Source organism: Lutjanus erythropterus, chromosome 2 (assembly GCF_056507025.1).
Source record: "Lutjanus erythropterus isolate fLutEry1 chromosome 2, fLutEry1.hap2, whole genome shotgun sequence".
NCBI lineage: Eukaryota > Metazoa > Chordata > Actinopteri > Lutjaniformes > Lutjanidae > Lutjanus > Lutjanus erythropterus.
In genome coordinates this window covers 48,303,135-48,317,996 of record NC_139318.1, presented here as the reverse complement: position 1 = coordinate 48,317,996, position 14,862 = coordinate 48,303,135, and positions in this window count along the sequence as shown.

Genomic DNA, 14,862 nt, shown 5'->3' with positions numbered 1-14,862 from the left:
TTCATTACTCTTTTTGCACTAATTAAAGTAACACAGTATTATTTTCACTTCTGTTCATTTCTATTGTTACTTTTTTTGTTCTTTGAGACAATTCAACACTTTAAGTTTGACAATGTTCTGTTGAACTCTGAACACAAAGACACACGTCCTGTTTTTTATCGTCATCACATCCACACTCATCAACCTTAAAAAACGATCACATGGTTGTAGACTTCCCTTAAGGAGGATTTGTTTCATCATGTGGAACTCTGTCTCGTCTCTCAGGACTTCCACTGGAGCTCTATTGAAAGCGTGTCGGTACCCTCATTACACTGTCTGGCTCTTTGAAGCAAATGGGATGCGGGTATTGTGCAAGACCTATTTTAGGAGACTGGCTCTCAACTGAAGTCCATTGTTAAAAAATATCTGGCAAAGCTTCTGCTTATGAGTTTGGCGCTTCTGAGCGAATGCAGCATAATGTGACACATGTTGTTCGTGTGCAAGAGAACTCACTGCCTTTAGCAAATGCCTTCATGCTGAATTTCATTTTTTTTGTGCAACAAGTCGTACACAAATATGTCACAGAGGAAACAGCAGGTTTAAGACTGGTCAAAATAGGAAGTAGAGCTGAGCTGTTTCTAATTTCTGTTTGACACTCAAAACATTTGAAACAAGGATGCTGCTTAAATCCAGTGGTTCCTGACACTTTAATTTGTCACATCTGAGGGTTACTGCTCCTTTACTGTGAGATAAATGTTTCATTTTCTGGGATAGGATGGGAAACTTAATAGAAAGACTTTTTTTTTGTGAGAAAATTCCACTCGTGTGTCAACCTCGACTAGACAGAGTGTCCATCCTTCAGGTGGTTTTCAGGTCCTAATGGTGTTTTAGTGGAGCGGACACTCCCAGCATTTCAGAGCAGAGGAAACTACTCATTATTTCTTTATAATGATATTAATATTGATTTGATTGATTTTATTTATTTATAACATTCTGGTATAGTTATTGATATATCTCCTTTCAATTTTAAAGAATGAACAAAGAAACAGAACTATATACATCCAGCGAGGGAGCAATAAATAGAAAAAATAAACATAAATGAAAATGCTTGAAGCAGTTCAGCTACATATTGTTGCATAAATGTTCCAGTCAGATATCTGGACACAACAGAAATACAATAATAATTATGTTCTTTCTGTTCATTATCTTTATAAAATCTGGTCTCAGAAGTTTGACATATTCCACCCCGTTTTCCAAACATCGTATGAAGAAGTCCACCTTAAAGTTCACAGAAAAATTTATTATCTTTCCATCTTATCAGTTTCTCTTGTCACATCTGTCTGATTATCATCTGTCTCTTGGTCAAAGTCTTTTTCCCTGTCGTGAGCAGCAGACGCAGTAAATATCTCTCTATACCTTTTACCTCTGAGGAAATGTGTCCGAAATACATGGTTTAGAAATTTAACGGTATTTGAGTGTTGAAGATGGTTTGTATTCATTTACTGTATGTATTCCTTTCCAGGAATTCTGTATATTTTGACATCCCCAAAATATATACAGTATATACAGTATTGGTATATATAATATAAAATATATAAGTCTCCTTCCTTCTTCCATCTGTCCTTCATATTTCTTGTTGAGTGAGTGATGAAGTTATGGTTGGTGAACCAGGAAATAAATAACATATGAAATGTGGGACTCAGAAGTGACATGTTTACACAGATGTGACTTTATTTATTACTTTTAGCTAACAATTTAATCTGTTTATCCATTTTTAGCTGATTTTCTTTTGGCTAACTGATGACCTGGGAATAAGAACGAACTGTCTGAACAAACACTGAATCTGTCTTGATCCTTTAACCTCTCATACTGTGTGAAACTCAACAGTCTACCAACTAACTTCACTGTAAACCTGACTGCATCAGGAGACCTAGTATAAAGAAAGTCCTCATTGAAAGGAGGTAAGTAACCCGTTTTTCATCAAATGTCGCTGAAAACCAACATGTTGTTGCATCTTTTTGTGTCTATATGAGGCCTTTCTGCCAGAAAGCCTTTATAAGACCTGATTAACATTGTGAAATGGTCAGAATTTGATTAGGTTTAGATAAAGATTGTGTTTTGTCTTAAAATAAGTACTTTATGTTAAGGTGTGACACCTGATTAAGATAAGCTGTACCTTGGAAATGTACCTTAAATCATACTTGAGTTACTCTACAATCTTTCCACAAACCCCCTGGCAGCTGCAGAAGTACCCCGTGGGGTAAAAGATGAGAGTTAAACTTTATCTTTCCAGTGGGAGATTTGTTTTCACAGCCGGTCCAACAAGGAAACACATGAAGACAGGACACAGTCCTCATAAATACATTCATACATCCCAGAACACAACACAGTCGGTGAGGCAGTTTGTTCAGCGGCAGAAGGGACACAAACTCTCCAGTTTAAACATATAATATTTAACATTTTCACATTAAACTGTCTAAAAACACCAAACCTATGTTATATATTGATTTACTTTCATTATCTCAAAGGTTTCCAACACTGTTCAAACCTGCTGCTATAACTGAGTTTTATAATGGTTGTTTAACAATGAGGACAACAACTCCCATGATCCCACACTACTTCACAATGCTATCAAACTGTCTTTTGTTCTTGTTTTAATGAGAGAGACCCCTGGCAGCAGGATTTGCATACTGTGAGTTAAAGGTCATGTCTCTCCGTCGCAGTAATGTGAAGTTATTATTGAGGGGTGGAGTTTGGGTGTGGGAAGGAACAAAGGGTGGACGATGTTCACTATGAAACATCACAAGTCTCTAAATCACCACAAACCACAAAACTAACTGTGATGGAAGCAGAGAAGAGTGATAGAAACGGAGCGCAGGACAGCTGACGCGCTGTCAGACACTTCACCACAGCGCACCGCGGAGCGCAGGACAGCTGACGCGCTGTCAGACACTTCACCACAGCGCACCGCGGAGCGCAGGACAGCTGACGCGCTGTCAGACACTTCACCACAGCGCACCGCGGAGCGCAGGACAGCTGACGACTGTTTTCATCACTGACAGGCTCAGATTGTTCTTGTTAGCGTCTGACAACGTTATAGAAAGGATCACTACAGTCAGAGAGATTTTTTTAAAGAGGAAGAGACATTTGGTTTAACCAGAAACAGCAGCTTTCGCCAAACTAACTGGACTTTGAAAAACTGTAAATCTAACAATCATCAGCAGCAGCTTCTTTAAACTCAACAGAAACAAAATAAAAATCATAGACAACATCTTGGTTCATCTTTCACTGTTCCAACCTTTAATACGCAGCATGACAGAGGGCAGAGCGTGCAGGGCAGGCCACGCCGGACAGAAGCTCTGCAGTGCGCTGGGATTTTATAAGTTAAATTGTAGGGGAAAGCATACTTTCTGTGACAGGTGGAAATCTGATGTTTTCACATGACAGATGATGAAGAAAGATGTAAAAAAAAACAAACAAACAAAAAAAACAATAACATCCATATTAGAGGGACAAATATGATTCAACAGATCCGTGAAAGCTCCACTTGTGACTTCCTCTGGCAGATGATTGTAGAGGCAGTATGATGGTCGACATGGTGAAGAATCAGGAGCAGGGCTGAATTTAGCTTTTGTAAATCAAAACCAGGAGGTGGGCACTAACAGACAGGGCTCTGAGTTAACAAGTACCCCTGGTTCAGTCACTGCTGCAGAACCCAAAGCTAAAGATTTTTAGTCAAAACACATTCGGTTGTGCCCAGAGCAGCTAACTAACAGTCCCTGCCTGTGGAAACAACAGAACTCCTAAAACAACAAAGATCATTAAGAAAGTAAAATGTGTTTGCTCTGCACCCCTGAGAGTGTCTCTCTGCACATTTCTAGGGTTTTTTCTTTCTCTCTTGCACCATGTTGAACTTTCTGTCTCTAGCTAAGCAGTCCAGCCCTTTTGAAAGAAGTCCAATGACGGCGGCTTACCCTGCCTCATTACACTGTCTGGCTCTTTGAAAGTAAATGAGTGCAGGGTTTATTGTGGAAGGTTTATTTTAGGAAGCCAGCTCTCAACTGGTGGGGAGGAAGACACTGCCGTTTACCTAAACAAATCACAATGCACAAATCAGGCATGAAAATCTCTACATTTTCTATAAAAATGACTCATTTATGAGGGAATCTATTTTGTTTACTGACAATGCATGAAATATAAGTTGTCATATTTGAAGGATTCATACAACCTCAATTCCAAACAGGTTGACATTGTGTAAAACCTAAATAATAACAGATTGCAATGATTTGACTTTTTGACTTTTCCACCTATATTCAAGTGGATACCATACAAAGACAAGATATTTAGTGTCTAAACTGATAAACTGTAGTGTTTATTGTAGATATCAGACCACAGCAGACTTTTCCACTTTGCGTCAGTCCATCTCAGATGAGCTCGGGTCCAGAGAAGTCTGCAGTGTTTCTGGATGTTGCTGATATGTCTTTCTCTTTGCATTTCAGAATCAAAATCAGAAATACTTTATTGATCCCTGGAGGGAAATAATTGTGTTACAGTTGCACCCATTCAATAAAGACTACTACATATCAAATAAATAATGCAGTGGTGATGTTAGTGTAGTTCCTGTATTGCACTATTGAATCATTATTGTTGCACAGAGGATTAAACAGTTGAAATTATTGCACATATGAACCAAATTGAAAGGACAGTATTGCACATATGAAATATAAATAATAATCTTCTGATGAAGATTCGTATGATGAGCTTTTGATGATAACATGATATAAATGACTAAGAATATCTTCTGACAGTGTTGATGACATCCAGGTCAGTTTATTTACTCTGAGAGTCAGACACTGAGTGAAGTTTGATGGTCACAGGTAGGAATGACTTCCTGTGATGCTCTGTGGTGCATTTTGGAGGAATCAGTCTCCTGTGTGTGTCATGGAGTGGGTGGGAGACATTGTCCAAGATGACATGCAGCTTAGGCAGCATCCTCCTCTCTGACACCGCCATCAGAGTCCAGCTCCATCCCCACAACATCACTGGCCATGCAGATCAGTTTGTTGAGTCTGTTGGCGTCCGCCACCTTCAGCCTGCTACCCCAGCATGCAACAGCATAGACGATAGCACTGACCACCACAGACGCATAGAAGATCCTGAGCATAGCCCGGCAGATGTTGAAAGACCTCAGTCACCTCAGAAAATAGAGAAAACTCTGGCCCTTCCTGTAGAGAGCGTCAGTGTTCTCTGCCCATTGCAGTTTATTGTCAGTGTGTCCCCCAGGTACTAATAGTCCTCTACAATGTCCACGCTGACCCCCTGGATGGAAACAGGGGTCACCGGTGCCTTGTACCTCTTCAGATCCACAACCAGTTCCTTAGCCTTTGCCACACTGAGCTGCAGATGATTCTGCTCACACCATGTGACATGATGTACTCATCCTCATCATCCTTACTGATACATCCAGCTGAGTTATAAGGAAACTTCTGAAGATGGCGGGTCTCTGTGCAAAAGCTGAAGTCTGAAGAGAGAGAGGACTGTGTCTGTCTGACACACTGTCTCAACGTTAATGGAAACATGTTGCAGGTTTTTACAGAATGTTTATCACTTTGATTATTAATTATCTTGTCTTTGTTCTGTATTCACTTGAATGTGAGTCAAAGTATTTGCAGATCATTGCATTCTGTTTTTATTTGTTTTACACAATAGACCAACTTTTTTTGGAATTTGGGTTAAACAATACCTACATCATTACACTTCAGTGGTCTAATTTTTCTCTCTTCCTTCACTGGATTGATCCTGGTGTTTTACCTTCTGGATTTGACCCGTCCTGTTTTTTTTCCATGCCGGTGTTTCACTTGGAAATGAGCAGTTGACCTCATTCATATGTTCAAAATCATTCGTTTGCAAAATGTCGATTACTGAATCCTGTGTTGATTCATGTGAAGTGGTGTGTTCCCTGTCATGTATTCCCTGATGTTCTCCAGTGTTCCTCAGAGAGTGAGTTGGAACCTGCTCCAGCAGGGCAGTGTGGACTCAACATGGGGTGTATGGCTGCATACATTACCGAGCTTTGAAATCGCTTTGTGTTGATTTGCTTTTCATGAATAATTTTCACTTTATTCAGGAGTACAGAGAACACACTGGAACAGACAGGAGTGAAACCGCCGTTTGGTTTGTTTACAATAATCTCATGTTGATTCACAAACAGACTCCTTCATGTGCGGATGCTTTTTGTTTCCTCATTTTTGCAAATAAATTGCACATGAGCTCTTTATTGTTAAGTCATTTTTCCTCTATCATTGTAAGCATTTTTAGCTTTACATCCATTCTGTAAAATAACAGATTCTCCTGTATGTTGAATGTCATCAGGTCGTCCTTTTGGTTCAGTTCCATCCCTCCTTCCTGATAAAATATGACTCTGTGCTGTTTCATGTTGTTGGCCAGCTACTGATCAGCCATTTCAGCTACTTTCATGCATTAGCATATTTATATTTCAGACTGTTTTTTTGTGTGCAAATGAATTGTTTACATGTACTTGAAAACTCTGTTTCTTCAGATTGGCTCTTATTATGTTTACTGTTATGCACCAAAACACAAATGCAAATCCTGTATATGTTGGCAAGAAACCTGAGTCAGTTTTGGTTTGACGGCCTGAAACTTTACTGTTCTGGTTCACTTCCAGGACTCTCCTCAGCAACAGGAATGAAAAGTGGTTGTCATGCTGGTAACCATGTACCAGCTTTTGGTTTCTGAAACTGACATTTTTAATCACAGTTTTATAAATATGCCATCATACTCCATCTTAATAATAAAAATGTTACATAGAAATGTTTGAAAGCTTCATTTAAAAATGGTGTTGTTTTTTGTTTGTTTGTTTTTCATTAAGGCTCATTTAGTTCTTTGTCAGCTGAATCAGTTTTCACATTCATTTGTCATGTTGACAGGTTACTTAAATTTTTCATCCCACAGTTCACCATTGTCTCTAACAGAGATGCCTGTTTGCACGAGTGAATGTCTGTGCAGACTTGTCTTGTTCTGGTTACAGCATATTTAAATATCACTAATTCAACAGGTATGAAAATGTATTTATTTTGGGGTGAACTTTTCTGTGTCTTATATGGTACAAGTGGTGGTCACTGATGTTTGGTTTGTGTTAGTGGAGACCAAACCAGGCAAAATCTAATGACTTACCTTAACATTGTAGTTTTTCATGGACAAATATTGTTGTGCTGAATAGTTTTAAAATGTTGGCATTGACCTTACATAAACGGAATAAATGAATGCAGTTTTGGACTTTGCAGAATCATTCAGTATCTGCATTGATCTGAGGCAAAAAGCACAGAGTTTTTCACATCACACTAACATGTTCTTCAAAGAGGTCAGAATCCTTGAAGCAGAGTTTCACGTGATTATTTCAGGGTGTTTTTGTTGTGTGACGTCTGTCAGTGACAGTGACACTCAGTGCTTCATTGTCCGACCAGAACTGTCCGTTCATTCACAACAGACACGACCAAGGACATTTATACAGGAGAGGAGAGCGGGGACGAAGGTGGACGAAGTCTCTGGATATGAGACCTTCTTCATGAGCACGTTTGAATCCTGCTCCAATCTTCAGATTATATGACACTCAACTACATCATACATCATCTGCATGGTGCAGTAAGAAAAGGTGAGTACAAGTGGAACGTTTGTTCATGTCAGAGGCAGAAAGCAAGTTAGAGAAGTCACACACAAACACACTGACCTCTGATATCATCTGACTCCCACACACATTCAACAACCTGCTGTCATTTCCTCCAGAGAATATGAGAACAGCCAATAAATGTAAAGCTCAGCCTTCACCTGTTGGTCCCAGCGTTTGTTAAAGCGCCTGTGCTCTGCCTCTGTGTTTAACAAGAAGATGAGTTCAAGATCCTGACGGAGAAACTTGTTTCCACAGAGAAAATAAAATTCCATCAAGGTGACAAACTGAACGAGTGAAAGAACAGATAAGAAGCTTTTTCCTTCAGCGTGTCATCAGACATGATGAGAAGGTTACAGGTGAGACGAACCTGCCGTCACACACAGCTCGTGTGTGTTTAACAGGTACTTAGTGCAACAGTGACAGAGATAAACATTAAAATGAGTTAGTTTAAGCCACAAACCAACAATATTACAGTCATGAAGCTACTGAATATTTCACCTACTAAATGATCACAACAGTTTTTTCACCATGACAGCATGTACGGGAAGGAAAGTAAGAAAAAAAGGATTTTGGGGATCAGTTTTCTGATCTAAATTGTTTTAGATGTGAGGAAGGCTGAATTAATTAAAACACTGCTGTTAGTTTCTGGAGGGTCCTGACTTTTTGTTTGAAGTATTACAACATAACTGAGGATGTACTGTGTGAGCGTCAAAGGCGACACTGTACAATAGACGGATAACTTTCTCACACACACTTGATGCTGGTGTTGTGGTTTTGTTGATATTTCCTATTTTATTTTGTAGTCCTGGTTTTCCGTCATGTGTCCTGTTTTTATTTCCTTTCTTTGTCCTTTTCCCGCCCTTTTTGATTAGCATTTGTTTCACCTGTGTCTCATTGGTACCTTGCCTGTTTAGTCTTTGTTGGACTTTGGATTTGTTGTTTTTGTGTTCCTCATTTTCCCTCATTTGTTTTGGACTCGGTTTCTGCTTCGCCCCATCTGCATTTAGGTCCTCCATCTTCTCTATTGTTACACACTTTGACAGTAAGATGACAAACTGACACAGAGTCACAAACACACAGAGAAAGGAGGACAGGTGGAATCAATGCTAATCAAAAAGGACGGGAAAAGGACAAAGACAGGAAGTAAAGACAAGACAGATGAGAGAGGACCAGGACTACAAATAAAACGGGAACTAACTAACAAAACCCAAACCATGACAGCTGGGCTGGGCACTAACACATGCAACATGAGTTAAAAAGTAGTTTTCATGTGCTTTTATGTTCCTTTTTTAAAGCTATATTTCTGCTCTTTACTCAGATATATTTTAGAGCCACTCATCTACTTTTTACTCTGCTAGATTTCCCATCAGTACCTTGTTACAACTAGTCTGCTCTAAATTGCCAGCTGGAATAAAGATAAGCACCACTTGTATTTTGACCACGATGCAAAGACGACTGAACAAGAGCAGCTTCCAGCGACAACGTCTGAACTCACATCTGGACAAACTTATTATACCAAAATCCTCTCAGAAAAGTTAGATGATGAAGTGAAAAACACTGAGATCTCTGCTTTTAAAAACTCCTCTGAATTATCTTGTAGCTTGTGTCTGTTGTGGAAAGCAGTTAACCTGATTCAAACTTCAGCTTTATTTTCATAATTGCAGTTACACCCTAAAAAATATCAAAATGCAAAGTAACTTGTACCTTGAGTAATTTGTGAGTGGCTACTTAAAAAACAGTTTTACTTGAAGATCTTCAGTTCTGTACCCACCTCTGTATATGTGTTTAGAGTGCAAGAAGAAATTAAAGCTCACCTGGAGGAAAACATTAATACTTTAAAGTCCGTTGACAACATGAGGTTCAAAATGGGTATTACAACAATGAATACATTCTGACCAAAAAAAAACTATTGATTATTTAGGGAAAACATAGCGAAAGTTTGATCAAGTTGAAGATATTTATTTGAGATCCTGTTTACAAAAATGCTCAATGCTCAGTTGGCATATTTCATATGTATATATATATATGTGTGTGTGTGTGTGTGTGTGTGTGTGTGTGTGTGTGTGTGTGTGTGTGAGCATTAATGTAATTCAATTAGTCTCACAGGTAATATAATATACACATAATTATTATGGAACTTTTGCCCAGTGATGCCAAAAATAATCTGCCTAGTCGAGCTTTAATGCATGATCTTATCAGTCCCTCCAGGATTTTGCAGGCTGTTCTTGGGTTGCTGCAGCCTAAATGTCACAAAAAAATTGTGATGCATGTTGCAGTGTTTTTAGGCTTTTTTAGGAATTAAATCGTGGGAGCAAGTGAAAAAAAAAAATGCAAAAGCCTCACAAGTACAAAACCTCTAACAAAGTGTGCTTTATTTGTAGATGAAGAAGTGCAGAGTTACAGGCTGCATGTTGTTTTATTCTGACAGACTAAAAACCTCTCCTGCAATTTCAGTTTCATTCTTCACACCTGTGCTGCCCCTGGGTTTTGCCATCAGCCAACCCCGTTCATCACCTGCCCCTTGTCTTATCTTAGTTATTGTACTACACTCCTGTTTTCTCTGCCCGACTGTCTTTGTTCTACCTCGTGTGTTTGTTGCTTTCCAGTGTTTTTCTCGTGTTTCTCTCTGGTTTTTGGATTCTGCCTGCTCCATGCTCAGATTTGTTTGGACTGATCTCTCATGTATGACTGCTTGGCTCTTCAGTACAGACCTTGCCTTGAATGTTAGAGACTCAGGTGCAGGGAGAGGGACAGGATACAGTCTGATTGTTCGAGAGACATCACAGAAACTCTGTGCTGCCTCTTTTGAATGAACTCTGCACCTGTGCACAGTGCTCTCTGCACACAGAAAAATACCATGAAAACACCACACAGACTGGCAAAGAGAATTTCAAGGTTATAAAAATACTAAACTTTTTGAATGCTGCCATGAAAATAAGATCCCAAGTGTTAAAACAGTTGGTTCAGGAGATTTTTAGGCTTGTATCCATCATTCCTGCAGTTTTGCAGTTTTTGGAGGTACACCTTCCACAAAATCTGTGGAATTTTGTGTCTCTCAGGTTTTGTGATTTTTGTTGTTACGTCTTTTACGTTGTTTTTTTTGTCTTGATAAAGCTTTTATATTTCCATCTTATGTCTTATAAAAGACATTAGACAAAAACATAGTCAGACAAGACATAAGACCAAAAAATGTATGTTATTTTCTCGTTACATCGTTTGTTTGTTTGTTTTTTGTTGTTATTGTTATTTTGTTACGTCTTATATTTTTGTCATTTATCTTTTATGTTGTTTTTCTGTCTTGGTACATTTTTATTTTTTTTGTCTTATGTCTTACATTGTTTTTTGTCTTGGTGCAGCTTTCATGTTGTCTCCGTCTCGTCCCATCTGTCCTGTCTGATGTCCTCTGATGAATCCACCAGTGAATCATCTTTTCTGTGTCTTATTGTTTTGTCCGTTTAGTTTAAAATCAGTCTTGATGTTTGAAGGCGGCGCACAATGATGCAAAATAAAAATAATCAATAATTCACCTCAGAGACATTAAAACTAAAGTAACGAGTCTGTTCAGAAAATGTGAGGAGGAGAAACTTCAGATATTTATGTTCACATATAGGGAATAAAAATAAAAACTTAAGTAGAATACAGATATATGGTTAAGTTACTGCTGATTAAAAACTGTGACTGCCTTCTGTGACTGAAAACCTGTTAGAGCCTCATATCAGTATTCTTTCCTGTTTGTTCTACTTGCTCCTCATTTTAATTTTGCTTCTTTTCCCTTCTGACTTCTTCTTATTTCTTAAATCTTTCTTTTCTCTCTGTTGCCTGTTTCCTCTTCTCTCCTCCTCCACTATCTTCTTCTCTGCTTTGTCTTTCTCAGCAGCAGCTCAACTTAAATAAAAGATGAGGTCCTGAGCTGCGATGTGTCCATCATCGATTCATACTAATTCACTCTCCAGCTCACCCTTTTTCTTTTCTTCTTTTTTTTTTTCTTCCTCTTTTCTCTTTATGGAGCTTCTTTTTCACCGTCCGTCCTCTTGATTACCTTCATTCCACTTAAAATAAACAAACCTCTAAAATGATGTCGAGGACTCGAGGAGCTCCGACTGATCTGCAGCGTTAGCAGCAGCTTTATCTTTCTGTCAGCTGTCCATGACCTGATGCATATTTTGAGCCGTCCACACAAAGAGGATCCTGACTGTCCTTCAGAAAAAAATACTTAATTTTACAAGCAACATTTGAATGTTTCAGGTTGTAAAAACCAAGTGAAAATAGCACTGATCATGTAGTTAACGTTGTGAAACAGTCACAGATTTCCTCTGCATGTCCATGAAGCTGATCACCAAAACTGTTCATTCACCCCTCAGTCCAGGTGACTTGATCTTCACGCCTCTTTTGGGAGTTTTGGGGAAACCAACAAGGCTGAAGCTTGTCCACAGCTAAACTCAGCTACTACTGAACCCATCAGCTGAATGTATTTTTGTGCACTTTCATGCTAAAGGATCTCTGTGATTCACAGTTTGAAAACCATAAAACTTTTTCTTATTTACAGCTGGAGGTGTTATGTTGTCAAATATCTCAAGAACACGAAATTTCTTCAAACTTGGTACAAAATGTTCACTTGGATTCAAGAACCAACTGATTGGATTTTGGTGATAAAGGATTGTTGTGACCTCAAGAATCCATTCGCTAATTCTGACATTATTACAAAATTTCACACAGCGGTCTAAAATAAACCCCTTACAGTTACTAAACACATTGTTGGTGATGATAAAGGGGTCGGATCCCACGTTTCTTTTTGTGTTGTTGAGTGGAGATCTGCACCCTACTGAGCACAAATAAAAATCAGACAGTTAATATTACCAATGACATGAAATTAAATAAAAAGCAGTATTAATAAGATAAAATAATTCAATTCAGTATCTTTTATTGTTCCTACAGGGAAATGTGTCTTTCTGAATGCTGCACACAAACAAATGCCTCGATAGTATGGACAATAAACAAACAAACAAACAACAGAGAGACAAAGACCTATATGTAAACAACCTCTGTAGCCTCAAGCAAAATGATTTAAAGCTTTAGTTGAGGTATCCACAAATGAGTTTTTAAAATGCATGAGTTTACATTGGAGTACAATAATAATCATAATGAACAAAAGAAAACAGATAAGACATGTTGGAAATAAATCAGTGAGTAAACTGAGTCCAATTTACCCTGAACTGATTAAAATGTTTAACTGTTCATCATCAAACATCAACCAACATATTCAAGTGTTTCTCACTTTCATTTCTTTCACACTGTGCAGAACCACAGTGTGAACACATTTTGTAGAACAAACTATTCTGCACAGTGTTCACACTGTAAAACCAGTTTGGTTTTACAGTGTGAACACTCTGCAGAACTGACTGGTTTTACAGTGAAGATTCAAACTTTTCCATTAAAATTCCTCCTTTAACACTTGATTCTGTTGGTCCCCCGCTGCCAACACAACAGTCTGAGATCTATTACTGCGTGTAAACATCGATACGTCTCAGATTCCCTGATGGATACAGCGCAGGCATGACCCTCTGAGCTATTCAAATCATTACCGCGGCAACAATGAGATTCACCTTAACCCATGTTGCTATGGCTACAGCCAAGTGCAGCGCCAGTGAGTTCTGCTTCTGTGTGGAGTTTTATTACTGCAGCTGGTCTGTAAGCTTATTCACACACTCACACTCACTGTTTGCATATTTGGTCAACGTGCTCACATACACATGGTTTAAATGTGCACAGAGGTATTAATCCATGTCCAAAAACACAAAAATAAATGTAAATACAGACACACGTGAGCAAACACAAACAAGCACTGAGACACTGAGGCTCCTCTCAGACACGTATCTCATTACATTCATGCGAAGACAATTTTGTCTCCTGGTCTCAGGTCTAAATAAGCGCTCCAGTGGCTTTTACATAGAAATGATGATGGAAATCTGAGAAGGTCAGACCTGTAACATTTGTGCAAGACGTTCAGTGAGAGTATGAATTTAATGCTGTCGGTGGGATTACTGTAACGTTAAGGCTGCAGCAGCTCAAGGTTAAATTCACAGAGAACATAAATGCACATGTCTTGATCAGCTGACATACTTACAGAAGATTGCGAGGGATGGATCAGACATGCAGAGATTCTCTCTCAGGTGTATTGCATTAGAGGACATCAGATGTGATGTGAGTGAGAACTCGTAGCCAAATACATTTAACAGGGTTGACTCACTCTCGTGTATGTTTACATCTGTAACTATCCTACAGTACACATGTATGTCTAGTGAACATACATTTGTTTTGTATTGCACTGGACAAAAAAAAAAACTGAAGCAGATTGCAACAAATAACATGATAAAAGTCCATTTAAAGACAACGGTGATACACGCTGTAATGCACCTGATTGTTCAGTGGAAGTGACAAAGCATTTTTGAGACAAATGTTCAGGTCCAAGACTTGATATGGAGATGTATCTGAGTTCAGCCCATTTTGTTTTCCCCTCATCCACAAAACAGATCAGTCCAAGATAAACAACTCTAAAAGTCTGCTCCAGGTTTTATCATAGATCCACACAAAAACCAAATCAGGAAAGAAAGACTGAAATAAAAGTTTCTATTTGTAGTTCGATAACAGACATTATGTAAACGTGGTCAGTCAGGACAGTAACGTCTGTGACGGGTGTGTTGAGGACCCAAATGCAGTACTCTGGAAAACTGTGACAGTTGGTAATGACGTTTATTAATAAACAGGCAAAACGGGAACTTGGCCAGACAAAGAAACACAGGTAACAGTTCGTTCTTCAGTCTCTGGGTGTCAGGTTTGTGTAATGGGTTGAGCTAAACCAGGAAGCGGGACCAAGACCCAAATGGTTCCATTCACTTGCTGGCAGAATTAGCAGAGAGGGGCTTACAGGAGACGAGGAGTCCAAAACAAGAAGAGCAGGCTGATGAAGCAGCAGGGAAGCCAGGACCAGGTGGTCACTACCCAAATCTCATGACCACAGGTGAGGGTTGGAGGGTGGATCGACTGGTAAATTAAGAGTTTTGCTCCGTTGCTTCCCCTTCACCACGCAGTCCAGCCCAGGGAGGGAGGGAGAAATCCACTGTTGTGCGTCTGAGAACCACGGCCTCAGACTCCGAGGTGCTGAATCTGGCCCTGTGCTGGAAGTCAACGGAACCACA